This window comes from Ranitomeya imitator, chromosome 1, assembly GCF_032444005.1.
Source record: "Ranitomeya imitator isolate aRanImi1 chromosome 1, aRanImi1.pri, whole genome shotgun sequence".
Classification (NCBI taxonomy): Eukaryota; Metazoa; Chordata; class Amphibia; order Anura; family Dendrobatidae; genus Ranitomeya; species Ranitomeya imitator.
The window spans coordinates 691,554,555-691,566,864 of record NC_091282.1 but is presented as its reverse complement, the minus strand read 5'-3'; the positions used below and the strand labels follow the sequence as shown (position 1 = coordinate 691,566,864).

The 12,310-nt window shown below is 60.1% G+C and overlaps 1 protein-coding gene across 1 annotated transcript in view; it reads right to left on the bottom strand.

The window, feature by feature from the left end:
- ARHGAP5 (Rho GTPase activating protein 5) overlaps positions 1-4,657 on the bottom strand; it is a 93,986-nt gene extending 89,329 nt beyond the window's left edge. The window contains exon 1 of the mRNA XM_069730490.1: positions 4,447-4,657. The gene's annotated coding sequence lies outside the window, so the exon portion shown is untranslated. The remainder of the gene's footprint in view (positions 1-4,446) is intronic.
- Positions 4,658-12,310: the final 7,653 nt, after the last annotated feature.

Genomic DNA, 12,310 nt, shown 5'->3' with positions numbered 1-12,310 from the left:
GCGACGGACCGCAGCGGGGAGGGGGGGTGCGCAGCGACGGACCGCAGCGGGGAGGGGGGGTGCGCAGCGACGGACCGCAGCGGGGAGGGGGGGGTGCGCAGCGACGGACCGCAGCGGGGAGGGGGGGGTGCGCAGCGACGGACCGCAGCGGGGAGGGGGGGTGCGCAGCGACGGACCGCAGCGGGGAGGGGGGGTGCGCAGCGACGGACCGCAGCGGGGAGGGGGGGTGCGCAGCGACGGACCGCAGCGGGGAGGGGGGGGTGCGCAGCGACGGACCGCAGCGGGGAGGGGGGGGTGCGCAGCGACGGACCGCAGCGGGGAGGGGGGGTGCGCAGCGACGGACCGCAGCGGGGAGGGGGGGTGCGCAGCGACGGACCGCAGCGGGGAGGGGGGGGTGCGCAGCGACGGACCGCAGCGGGGAGGGGGGGTGCGCAGCGACGGACCGCAGCGGGGAGGGGGGGTGCGCAGCGACGGACCGCAGCGGGGAGGGGGGGTGCGCAGCGACGGACCGCAGCGGGGAGGGGGGGTGCGCAGCGACGGACCGCAGCGGGGAGGGGGGGTGCGCAGCGACGGACCGCAGAGGGGAGGGGGGGTGCGCAGCGACGGACCGCAGCGGGGAGGGGGGGGTGCGCAGCGACGGACCGCAGCGGGGAGGGGGGGTGCGCAGCGACGGACCGCAGCGGGGAGGGGGGGGTGCGCAGCGACGGACCGCAGCGGGGAGGGGGGGTGCGCAGCGACGGACCGCAGCGGGGAGGGGGGGTGCGCAGCGACGGACCGCAGCGGGGAGGGGGGGTGCGCAGCGACGGACCGCAGCGGGGAGGGGGGGTGCGCAGCGACGGACCGCAGCGGGGAGGGGGGGTGCGCAGCGACGGACCGCAGCGGGGAGGGGGGGTGCGCAGCGACGGACCGCAGCGGGGAGGGGGGGTGCGCAGCGACGGACCGCAGCGGGGAGGGGGGGTGCGCAGCGACGGACCGCAGCGGGGAGGGGGGGTGCGCAGCGACGGACCGCAGCGGGGAGGGGGGGTGCGCAGCGACGGACCGCAGCGGGGAGGGGGGGTGCGCAGCGACGGACCGCAGCGGGGAGGGGGGGTGCGCAGCGACGGACCGCAGCGGGGAGGGGGGGTGCGCAGCGTCGGACCGCAGCGGGGAGGGGGGGGTGCGCAGCGACGGACCGCAGCGGGGAGGGGGGGTGCGCAGCGACGGACCGCAGCGGGGAGGGGGGGTGCGCAGCGACGGACCGCAGAGGGGAGGGGGGGTGCGCAGCGACGGACCGCAGAGGGGAGGGGGGGGTGCGCAGCGACGGACCGCAGAGGGGAGGGGGGGTGCGCAGCGACGGACCAGAGGGGAGGGGGGGTGCGCAGCGACGGACCGCAGCGGGGAGGGGGGGTGCGCAGCGACGGACCGCAGCGGGGAGGGGGGGTGCGCAGCGACGGACCGCAGCGGGGAGGGGGGGTGCGCAGCGACGGACCGCAGCGGGGAGGGGGGGTGCGCAGCGACGGACCGCAGCGGGGAGGGGGGGTGCGCAGCGACGGACCGCAGCGGGGAGGGGGGGTGCGCAGCGACGGACCGCAGCGGGGAGGGGGGGTGCGCAGCGACGGACCGCAGCGGGGAGGGGGGGTGCGCAGCGACGGACCGCAGCGGGGAGGGGGGGGTGCGCAGCGACGGACCGCAGCGGGGAGGGGGGGGTGCGCAGCGACGGACCGCAGCGGGGAGGGGGGGGTGCGCAGCGACGGACCGCAGCGGGGAGGGGGGGTGCGCAGCGACGGACCGCAGCGGGGAGGGGGGGTGCGCAGCGACGGACCGCAGCGGGGAGGGGGGGTGCGCAGCGACGGACCGCAGCGGGGAGGGGGGGTGCGCAGCGACGGACCGCAGCGGGGAGGGGGGGGTGCGCAGCGACGGACCGCAGCGGGGAGGGGGGGTGCGCAGCGACGGACCGCAGCGGGGAGGGGGGGTGCGCAGCGACGGACCGCAGCGGGGAGGGGGGGTGCGCAGCGACGGACCGCAGCGGGGAGGGGGGGGTGCGCAGCGACGGACCGCAGCGGGGAGGGGGGGTGCGCAGCGACGGACCGCAGCGGGGAGGGGGGGTGCGCAGCGACGGACCGCAGCGGGGAGGGGGGGTGCGCAGCGACGGACCGCAGCGGGGAGGGGGGTGCGCAGCGACGGACCGCAGCGGGGAGGGGGGGTGCGCAGCGACGGACCGCAGCGGGGAGGGGGGGTGCGCAGCGACGGACCGCAGCGGGGAGGGGGGGGTGCGCAGCGACGGACCGCAGCGGGGAGGGGGGGTGCGCAGCGACGGACCGCAGCGGGGAGGGGGGGTGCGCAGCGACGGACCGCAGCGGGGAGGGGGGGGTGCGCAGCGACGGACCGCAGCGGGGAGGGGGGGGTGCGCAGCGACGGACCGCAGCGGGGAGGGGGGGTGCGCAGCGACGGACCGCAGCGGGGAGGGGGGGGTGCGCAGCGACGGACCGCAGCGGGGAGGGGGGGTGCGCAGCGACGGACCGCAGCGGGGAGGGGGGGTGCGCAGCGACGGACCGCAGCGGGGAGGGGGGGTGCGCAGCGACGGACCGCAGCGGGGAGGGGGGGGTGCGCAGCGACGGACCGCAGCGGGGAGGGGGGGTGCGCAGCGACGGACCGCAGCGGGGAGGGGGGGTGCGCAGCGACGGACCGCAGCGGGGAGGGGGGGGTGCGCAGCGACGGACCGCAGCGGGGAGGGGGGGTGCGCAGCGACGGACCGCAGCGGGGAGGGGGGGTGCGCAGCGACGGACCGCAGCGGGGAGGGGGGGTGCGCAGCGACGGACCGCAGCGGGGAGGGGGGGGTGCGCAGCGACGGACCGCAGCGGGGAGGGGGGGTGCGCAGCGACGGACCGCAGCGGGGAGGGGGGGTGCGCAGCGACGGACCGCAGCGGGGAGGGGGGGTGCGCAGCGACGGACCGCAGCGGGGAGGGGGGGTGCGCAGCGACGGACCGCAGCGGGGAGGGGGGGTGCGCAGCGACGGACCGCAGCGGGGAGGGGGGGGTGCGCAGCGACGGACCGCAGCGGGGAGGGGGGGGTGCGCAGCGACGGACCGCAGCGGGGAGGGGGGGTGCGCAGCGACGGACCGCAGCGGGGAGGGGGGGGTGCGCAGCGACGGACCGCAGCGGGGAGGGGGGGGTGCGCAGCGACGGACCGCAGCGGGGAGGGGGGGTGCGCAGCGACGGACCGCAGCGGGGAGGGGGGGTGCGCAGCGACGGACCGCAGCGGGGAGGGGGGGTGCGCAGCGACGGACCGCAGCGGGGAGGGGGGGTGCGCAGCGACGGACCGCAGCGGGGAGGGGGGGGTGCGCAGCGACGGACCGCAGCGGGGAGGGGGGGGTGCGCAGCGACGGACCGCAGCGGGGAGGGGGGGGTGCGCAGCGACGGACCGCAGCGGGGAGGGGGGGTGCGCAGCGACGGACCGCAGCGGGGAGGGGGGGGTGCGCAGCGACGGACCGCAGCGGGGAGGGGGGGTGCGCAGCGACGGACCGCAGCGGGGAGGGGGGGTGCGCAGCGACGGACCGCAGCGGGGAGGGGGGGTGCGCAGCGACGGACCGCAGCGGGGAGGGGGGGGTGCGCAGCGACGGACCGCAGCGGGGAGGGGGGGTGCGCAGCGACGGACCGCAGCGGGGAGGGGGGGTTGCGCAGCGACGGACCGCAGCGGGGAGGGGGGGTGCGCAGCGACGGACCGCAGCGGGGAGGGGGGGGTGCGCAGCGACGGACCGCAGCGGGGAGGGGGGGTGCGCAGCGACGGACCGCAGCGGGGAGGGGGGGTGCGCAGCGACGGACCGCAGCGGGGAGGGGGGGTGCGCAGCGACGGACCGCAGCGGGGAGGGGGGGTGCGCAGCGACGGACCGCAGCGGGGAGGGGGGGTGCGCAGCGACGGACCGCAGAGGGGAGGGGGGGGTGCGCAGCGACGGACCGCAGCGGGGAGGGGGGGGTGCGCAGCGACGGACCGCAGCGGGGAGGGGGGGGGCGCAGCGACGGACCGCAGCGGGGAGGGGGGGTGCGCAGCGACGGACCGCAGCGGGGAGGGGGGGTGCGCAGCGACGGACCGCAGCGGGGAGGGGGGGTGCGCAGCGACGGACCGCAGCGGGGAGGGGGGGGGTGCGCAGCGACGGACCGCAGTGGGGAGGGGGGGTGCACCAGACCGTAGTGGGGTAGCTGCACCCCCGGGCGGCACATAATGGCCCCCACTCTGCCATCCTGGGTACCTCACCCCGGCAGCACCGGGTCACCTCTGGCCTCAGCACCTCTCCCCGCATCACACCGGCTGATCCGCAGCTCACATACCGGCCCCGCACTGTGACACCGAGAACTTCCCCGCATCCTCCGGGCGCAGACAGGGCGACTAGCGGCAGCCACAGCTCGGCGATGCCCGCCCCGGCAGCTCCTGACAGCCCCGGCCTGCCTCCGCCGTGCCGCCTCTCCTCACCTGTGCAGCGGTCTCATGTCCCGTCGTGTCCCCAGCACTGCTCCTCTGCTATCCCGCTGCTCTCCCCTGCAGCCGCCGATCCCTCCGCGCCGCTCCGGCTCTCTCCAGTAATGGCGGCGCAGCGACACCCCCCCTTCCCCAGGCCCGATGGAAGCGTCGTGAACGCGGATGTGTGTGCGCGCATTCCCTGAGAATCCTCCAATCCGCTGACGTCATCCACATCAGCTACGTCATCACCGGGAACGGATCGCCCTCCACGTCAGACCCCGCCCCTCTCCCGTCCTGGACCCCGCCCCTTCCATGTTATACGCGCCACTCCCGCCCCATCCAGCCTAAGACTCCGCCCATCGCTATTCGCCCCGCCCTCTTATTCTAGCGCAAAGCACTGTGGGAAATGTAGTTTTGCATGCATTAGCGCAAAACAGAAGGTAACGTATAGTGAGCTATGCTGCTGATTCCGCTTTTCTCTGTACGGAGAGAAGGTTATTCTATCGGTCCAGAGTCTATTATTCTTACCCTCAGATGTGTGACGGTGAAATAAAAGCTCATGAGTCATGACTGGCGAATTATCAGCCCTAGCCAGATATGCTGCCCCCTGCAGTCTGGGAACGGTGCTGCCCCCTGCAGTGCGGGAACGGTGCTGCCCCCTGCAGTGTGGGAACGGTGCTGCCCCCTGCAGTGTGGGAACGGTGCTGCCCCCTGCAGTCGGGGAACGGTGCTGCCCCCTGCAGTGCGGGAACGGTGCTGCCTCATACAGTCGGGGAACGGTGCTGCCTCATACAGTCGGGAAACGGTGCTGTCCGCTGCAGTCGGAGAACGGTGCTGCCCCCTGCAGTGCGGGAACGGTGCTGCTCCCTGCAGTCGGGGAACGGTGCTGCCCACTGCAGTCGGGAACGGTGCTGCCTCATACAGTCGGGGAACGGTGCTGCCCACTGCAGTCGGGAACGGTGCTGCCTCATACAGTCGGGGAACGGTGCTGCCCCCTGCAACCGTGGAATGGTGCTGCCTCCTGCAGTCTGGGAGCGGTGCTGCCCCCTGCAGTCTGGGAACGGTGCTGCCCCCTGCAGTCGGGGAACGGTGCTGCCCCCTGCAGTCGGGGAACGGTGCTGCCCCCTGCAGTCGGGGAACGGTACTGCCCCCTGCAGTCGGGGAACGGTGCTGCCCCTGCAGTCGGGGAACGGTGCTGCCCCATGCAATCAGGGAACAGTGCTGCCCCCTGCAGTCTGGGAACGGTGCTGCCCCCTGCAGTCGGGGAACAATGCTGCCCCCCTCCATTCGGGGAACGGTGCTGCCCCCTGCAGTCAGGGAACAATGCTGCCCCCCTCCAGTCGGGGAACGGTGCTGCCCCCTGCAGTGTGGGAACGGTGCTGCCTCATACAGTCGGGGAACGGTGCTGCCTCATACAGTCGGGAAACGGTGCTGTCCGCTGCAGTCGGAGAACGGTGCTGCCCCCTGCAGTCGGGGAACGGTGCTGCCCACTGCAGTCGGGAACGGTGCTGCCTCATACAGTCGGCGAACGGTGCTGCCCCCTGCAGTGTGGGAACGGTGCTGCCCACTGCAGTCGGGAACGGTGCTGCCTCATACAGTCGGGGAACGGTGCTGCCCCCTGCAACCGTGGAATGGTGCTGCCTCCTGCAATCTGGGAGCGGTGCTGCCCCCTGCAGTCTGGGAACGGTGCTGCCCCCTGCAGTCGGGGAACGGTGCTGCCCCCTGCAGTCGGGGAACGGTGCTGCCCCCTGCAGTCGGGGAACGGTACTGCCCCCTGCAGTCGGGGAACGGTGCTGCCCCCTGCAGTCGGGGAACGGTGCTGCCCCTGCAGTCGGGGAACGGTGCTGCCCCATGCAATCAGGGAACAGTGCTGCCCCCTGCAGTCTGGGAACGGTGCTGCCCCGTGCAGTCGGGGAACAATGCTGCCCCCCTCCAGTCGGGGAACGGTGCTGCCCCCTGCAGTCGGGGAACAATGCTGCCCCCCTCCAGTCGGGGAACGGTGCTGCCCCCTGCAGTCGGGGAACGGTGCTGCCCCCTGCAGTCGGGGAACGGTGCTGCCCCCTGCAGTCGGGGAACGGTTCTGCCCCCTGCAGTCGGGGAACGGTGCTGCAGTCGGGGAACGGTGCTGCCTGCTTACAAGGTCTGTTGGACAGAGTTTGTAAGCACTGTGCACTTTATCTAGGAGACTGGCCACATCTAATAGATTGGGGGTCGGTAATATTGGGCAATGAGCAGTAAGCAATACAATTAAAAATCTCTCCGTTTTTAAGAACACAATAAGTAAAGTTTCTTGTTTTTGACAGACCTTTGCAATAGCCTGACTAGAGAGGTAAGGGCTTTAAAAAAAATTCATAGTAGTTTTTGATGCAGTTTATTAAGCTAATGTCACAAGTGGGTCCAGAAGGAAACAAATCTGTTTCAATATATTTCCTGTTATGGATTAGGTAAATATAAATCCGATATACTTACAACTTTGGTTTATTCTCTGTTAATTCTTTGTCAAGGAGTATGGCACATCAGATACATAAACTTTGGTCAGAGATGGAGGAAGAATTGCCACATTGTTTTCATTCGGATTTTGCCTTTCATATTCATCTGGCTCTCCACAATGCAAATGCTCAAAAGATTTTGTAGACGTCTACAAGTCACTGACATATATTGGTACCGGTGCAGATTCTCTTATTTTCCTGATTACAGAAGTAAAAGTCTTAAAGGAGTTTTCCCACACACAAAGTACAACTTAATCAATTGATCTTAGATTAATAAGTTCCACAACTGGAATTGTTAAAAATATTCCTGTGCTGAGATCAATGTATATAAATGTACCCCTGCTATGTACTGTGATTTGCTGTGTCTGACCATTCACAGCAGCTCCAGTTCATGGTCAGCTCATACCACAGCTCCTGGCCCGGGGGAAGCATACACACAGTAAGCGGATGAACCTCCAGGGGCCACTTTCGTAGGTAAGACATTTCCTTGCCTGACGTAACATATTCCCCTGTTTGTTTTATTAGAGGAGTGAGTGTTTCTGCCATGGAAACACTCCCTCCTGTGATAAACCAGGCAGTAAAAATGTGTTACCTCAGAAAGCAGCTGCTGTTTATTCTACAGTATATACTCACTTATCATAAACAATGTATTCTCTTCCCCCCTCCCATGGGCTGGGAGCTGGGCTGTGTGCCGACCATGGACTGGAGTAGCTTTGCAAGGTCAGACACAGCCATTACACAGTACACAGCAGGGGCACATTTATACGATTATCTCAGCACAGGAACATTTTTTTTAAACACATCCAATTTTATTATTCTAAGATTCATAAATGAAAATTACTTTAATATCCTATTATAATTAAGGGAAAGCTCCCTCCTATATCCCCAGATTCGTAGTGCTTTTGTGTTTTCCTGGTCCATCTTTTAATCTACCGCCCACCATAACTAGCTTCCCTTGCTTCTCACAGCTTTAATTCTCCTTTTTATTTCCGATATGTTGATAGCTGATCTTGCACAAACCCTAATTGCTTCCTCTTTTACTCTAATGACTTCCTCATTTACTGTGTACACTGGTTATATTTTTGGTTTCCATGTGCAAAAAAATTGTCGGAAGCATTGCTGTATAACATGCATGTATTAAGTAGTGCTGTAGAATAGTCTGAGAGCTGGTGGGGTGCTACCAAGGATTTAAGAACACTTATGCCATTAACTAAAATTTAAGGTTTAACTAAAACTAAGATCAATAGTGTCATGTACACACTTCTCAGCATGAAACGTGGAGTGCGCCTGCAAGGGTTAAGTTATCTCCTCTCACTCAATACAACCTCTGTCTCAGGCTATAAAGCATAAATCACACCCCGACTCATTCAGCACACCCCGATTTTCTACGTTACCACCACTCACCAAACACACGGGGTGAGGAGTCCTCAAGATATCTTGCTGTGAGACAATCAAAAGGTCACACACTCTCTCAAAGGTCATGGATTCTTTTAGAACATCCAAGCAGTTAAACTTATCAAAAAATTTGAGCTTTAATATAAAAACTATACAGTGCTTACAATAAAAGATATAAAAAGGTAAAAATAAAATTTCCTCTGCTGCCTCCTAAAGCGCTAATCTCCTCTTCACTCCTGTTCTTTCAGAACCGGCTAAGTCCCAACTCACATTCTGGCATCATGCCATCACCTGACATGATATGGTCATGCCATGTACTGACCCATGTGAAATCATGAGACGACGCTTGTCTTGATGTCAGAATGTCCTTTGAGACCTAGCTAGCACCAACAAACGTTGAAGATGGAGTGAAGTGAGATGCTATTCATTCTCCTCTTTACAATTTGTCAGCTAGGCCTCAATGTAGTTTCTGACATGATGGGCTTGGCCCCTCTCAATCACATTGCATGGCATATCTCATGACATCAGTTTACACATCAAGTTATAGCCAACAAAAAGTGAAAAGGGGACCAGAGAGGAGGTGCACAAAGTCAGCTGAGGACGCATTGGTAGCTGTGGTAACAATGACCGATGAAGATCTAGGTAACTATACATTTTTTTGCCTCTTCCCTGACCATCCATTTATTATGCTTTTTATTTTTTTTTACAGCAATCGAGGCTCATTCAATCCTCATCAAATTAATTTCTCAGGCAATTTTGAGCAAATTTGCTAAATTCAAATTTTGTCAGATCTCCTCATTCTCTAGTAATAACTTCTTACCGGTGGAAGTCTGATCACAGGAACACCCACAAATCACCAGAACGGAGAACTTTTACTCCCATTTGACTGCAGTGTGTGCAAGCTCAACCACCAATACATTTATCCTCTGCGAGATGGCTGGGGTAAAGCTGCGTACAACAGTGTGTGGCTGGCATAACAGTAATGTCCTGTTTCAGACTGATTAACGAAATGTTACAACATGTCTAAGACACGAAAAAAAAGTCACTCTATACAATGAAGGTAGACTTGTATTCCAGGAATTGTGACACTTATGATTCATAGATCTGTGTTGTGATACTAAAGTGATGGTGATGTTCAAATGTATATGAGTCATTTCAAGTGCTGAATTGAATGACTGGATTTCCCTTTCATTCTTCTATTTTAATGTCGCGTGTTTCATTTGTAGAGATGTCTCTATGCTGAAATTGAATTTTTAGTGAAAACTCCATTTAAACCCAGAAGGTCACAGTTGATAAATTAGTGCTGTGACTTGGCCATTTCACCGATATTGCTTCACTTGGTCCCTTTCTCTATTTCACAAATGAGTTTTATAATTCTATATACTGCCTATAGACAGATCATGGGTTCTAGTATATCTTGAGAGTTAATTCTGGTCAGACTAGTATCATAGTGTAGGTGGGAAGTGATATAGTAAATTATAGTGTGGTTACATTACTGCGTAAAGCACTTCTCCATAGTTTTTGGCATTACAACACTGGAGTAGTGCTACTAATCTACGTTCCCTGCATCTACTCTCAAACCCTACCAGCCACCATCTTCACCTTTTATCAGAGCTGCTTCGGTCGTCTCCAGCAGGTTGCAACTGGCCAGATTGCTCCTCTGTTTGTTGGGCGAGCCGGAGGCCATTTCTCAATGTAAGTCTAGTAGAACCAGAAAGAGGGTCTCATAGACTTACACTGAGAGCTTTTGACCATTACCTATGACTTCTGGTCATAGACCTACACTGAGAGCTTGTGACCATTACCTCTGACTTCTGGTCATAGACTTACACTGAGAGCTTTTGACCATTACCTATGACTACTGGTCATAGACTTACACTGAGAACTTGTGACCGTTACCTCTGACTTCTGGTCATAGACTTACATTGAGAGCTTGTGACCGTTACCTCTGACTTCTGTTCATAGACTTACACTGAGGGCTTGTGACCGTTACCTCTGACTTCTGGTCATAGACTTACAATGAGGGCTTGTGACCGTTACCTCTGACTTCTGGTCTTAAACTTACAATGAGGGCTTGTGACCATTACCTCTGACTTCTGGTCTTAGACTTACACTGAGAGCTTGTGACCCTTACCTCTGCCTTCTGGTCATAGACCTACACTAAGAGCTTGTGACCGTTACCTCTGACTTCTGGTCATAGACCTACACTAAGAGCTTGTGACCGTTACCTCTGACTTCTGGTCATAGACCTACACTAAGAGCTTGTGACCGTTACCTCTGACTTCTGGTCTTAGACTTACACTGAGAGCTTGTGACCGTTACCTCTGCCTTCTGGTCATAGACCTACACTAAGAGCTTGTGACCGTTACCTCTGACTTCTGGTCATAGACCTACACTGAGAGCTTGTGACCGTTACCTCTGACTTCTGGTCATAGACTTACACTGAGAGCTTGTGACCGTTACCTCTGACTTCTGGTCATAGACTTACGTTCAGGGCTTGTGACCATTACGTCTGACTTCTGGTCATAGACTTACACTGAGAACTTGTGACCATCACCTCTGACTTCTGGACATATACAAGTCTATGGTGAGGAGGTAGATTTTTCTATATTTTACATGAGCAATCATCTGGGTGTGAACAGACAAAATGGTTTGCAAATAGTGTCCAGAAGGGTAATGGTGGCATCTGGAATTGTGGTAAGAAAACATGTTTGCCAAGGACCTTATAAGCGCTGATAGTCCAGTTAGCTCATTGTGCCACTCATGCAGCTAAACGGTCCATGCATAGCATTGTGTCTTTTCATCGATTGGCACCAGGGTTCAGCAATGCAGCACCAAGGTTTGTGTCCTCTGTGTTTGCCATAACTCAGTTAAAACAGTGAAGGTGCCTTATTGGTGTATACTCCGGCTAGATTGCCCATTTCAGAGATTGTAGACTGACTACATACAGTTGCTAAAGTTGGACAAGCATGAAAATGTTCTGGTATGTATTACTGTCATATAAGGATGGCCAAATCCTTGACCCATATTCTAACGCAAGAGTAAGGCTAGGTTCCCATTGCGTTAATGGGACCGCGCTAACGGACAGCGAAATTAACGCCGTGCAACGCGTCCGTTAGCGCGCCCATTAACAGCAATGGGGACGTGCATCACTAGCGCGTGCCATTTTCGGCACGCGCTAGCGATGTGCCGGTGTTTTGTGGCGCGCCGCGGACGCTGCTTGCAGCGTCCGAGGCGCGCCCGTGGTCCGTTCCCCGCTCTCGCAGATCTGAGATCTGCGAGAGCGGGGACGTTTAACGCGACCCCTTTACAACACATTGCGTTGGCGCAATCCGCTAGCGCTAGGCGCTAAACGGATTGCACTAACGCAATCTGAACCTAGCCTAAAAATACAGCAACAAACTATTGAGTGAAGCGGTATGTAGGTATAGCGTACCCCAGGTGATTGAAACCGATAGAGGAACACACTTCACTGGAGAGGTTTTGTAGGAAATCTTGGCAGCATTAGTGTTTTCAAATGCCAAATCACCCACACAATATTGGAAAGGTAACAAGGTTCAGTGAGACAATAAAGTTAAAACTCCAAAAGGCTGTACAGGAAGTAAAGTATCATTGGCCTGAATGCTTTTAGCCCTGTACTTCATACAAACCAACCCCAATAGGACAATTAATTGAGGTGCTGCCCTTATGAGGTGCTGTTTGGGCAAGTTCAAAATACAGAACTGTAACTGTACAACAGTAACAAACCCTATACTCAGATATGACGGGACATCAGTGCATTACAGCGACAAGTGGCCCTCACAAGATTAGAACCATTGTCAGTGCATGAATGCAGAACCAGACCACCATCAGTACATGAATCCAGAACCACAATCATTACACGAATACAGCATGAAGTTTAGTACTGTGATCAATTACAGTTTCATGTCAGCCCTATATACACTTGTATATGAACCTGCAACTCCAGGTATGTCCATAAGAATGGTAAGGAA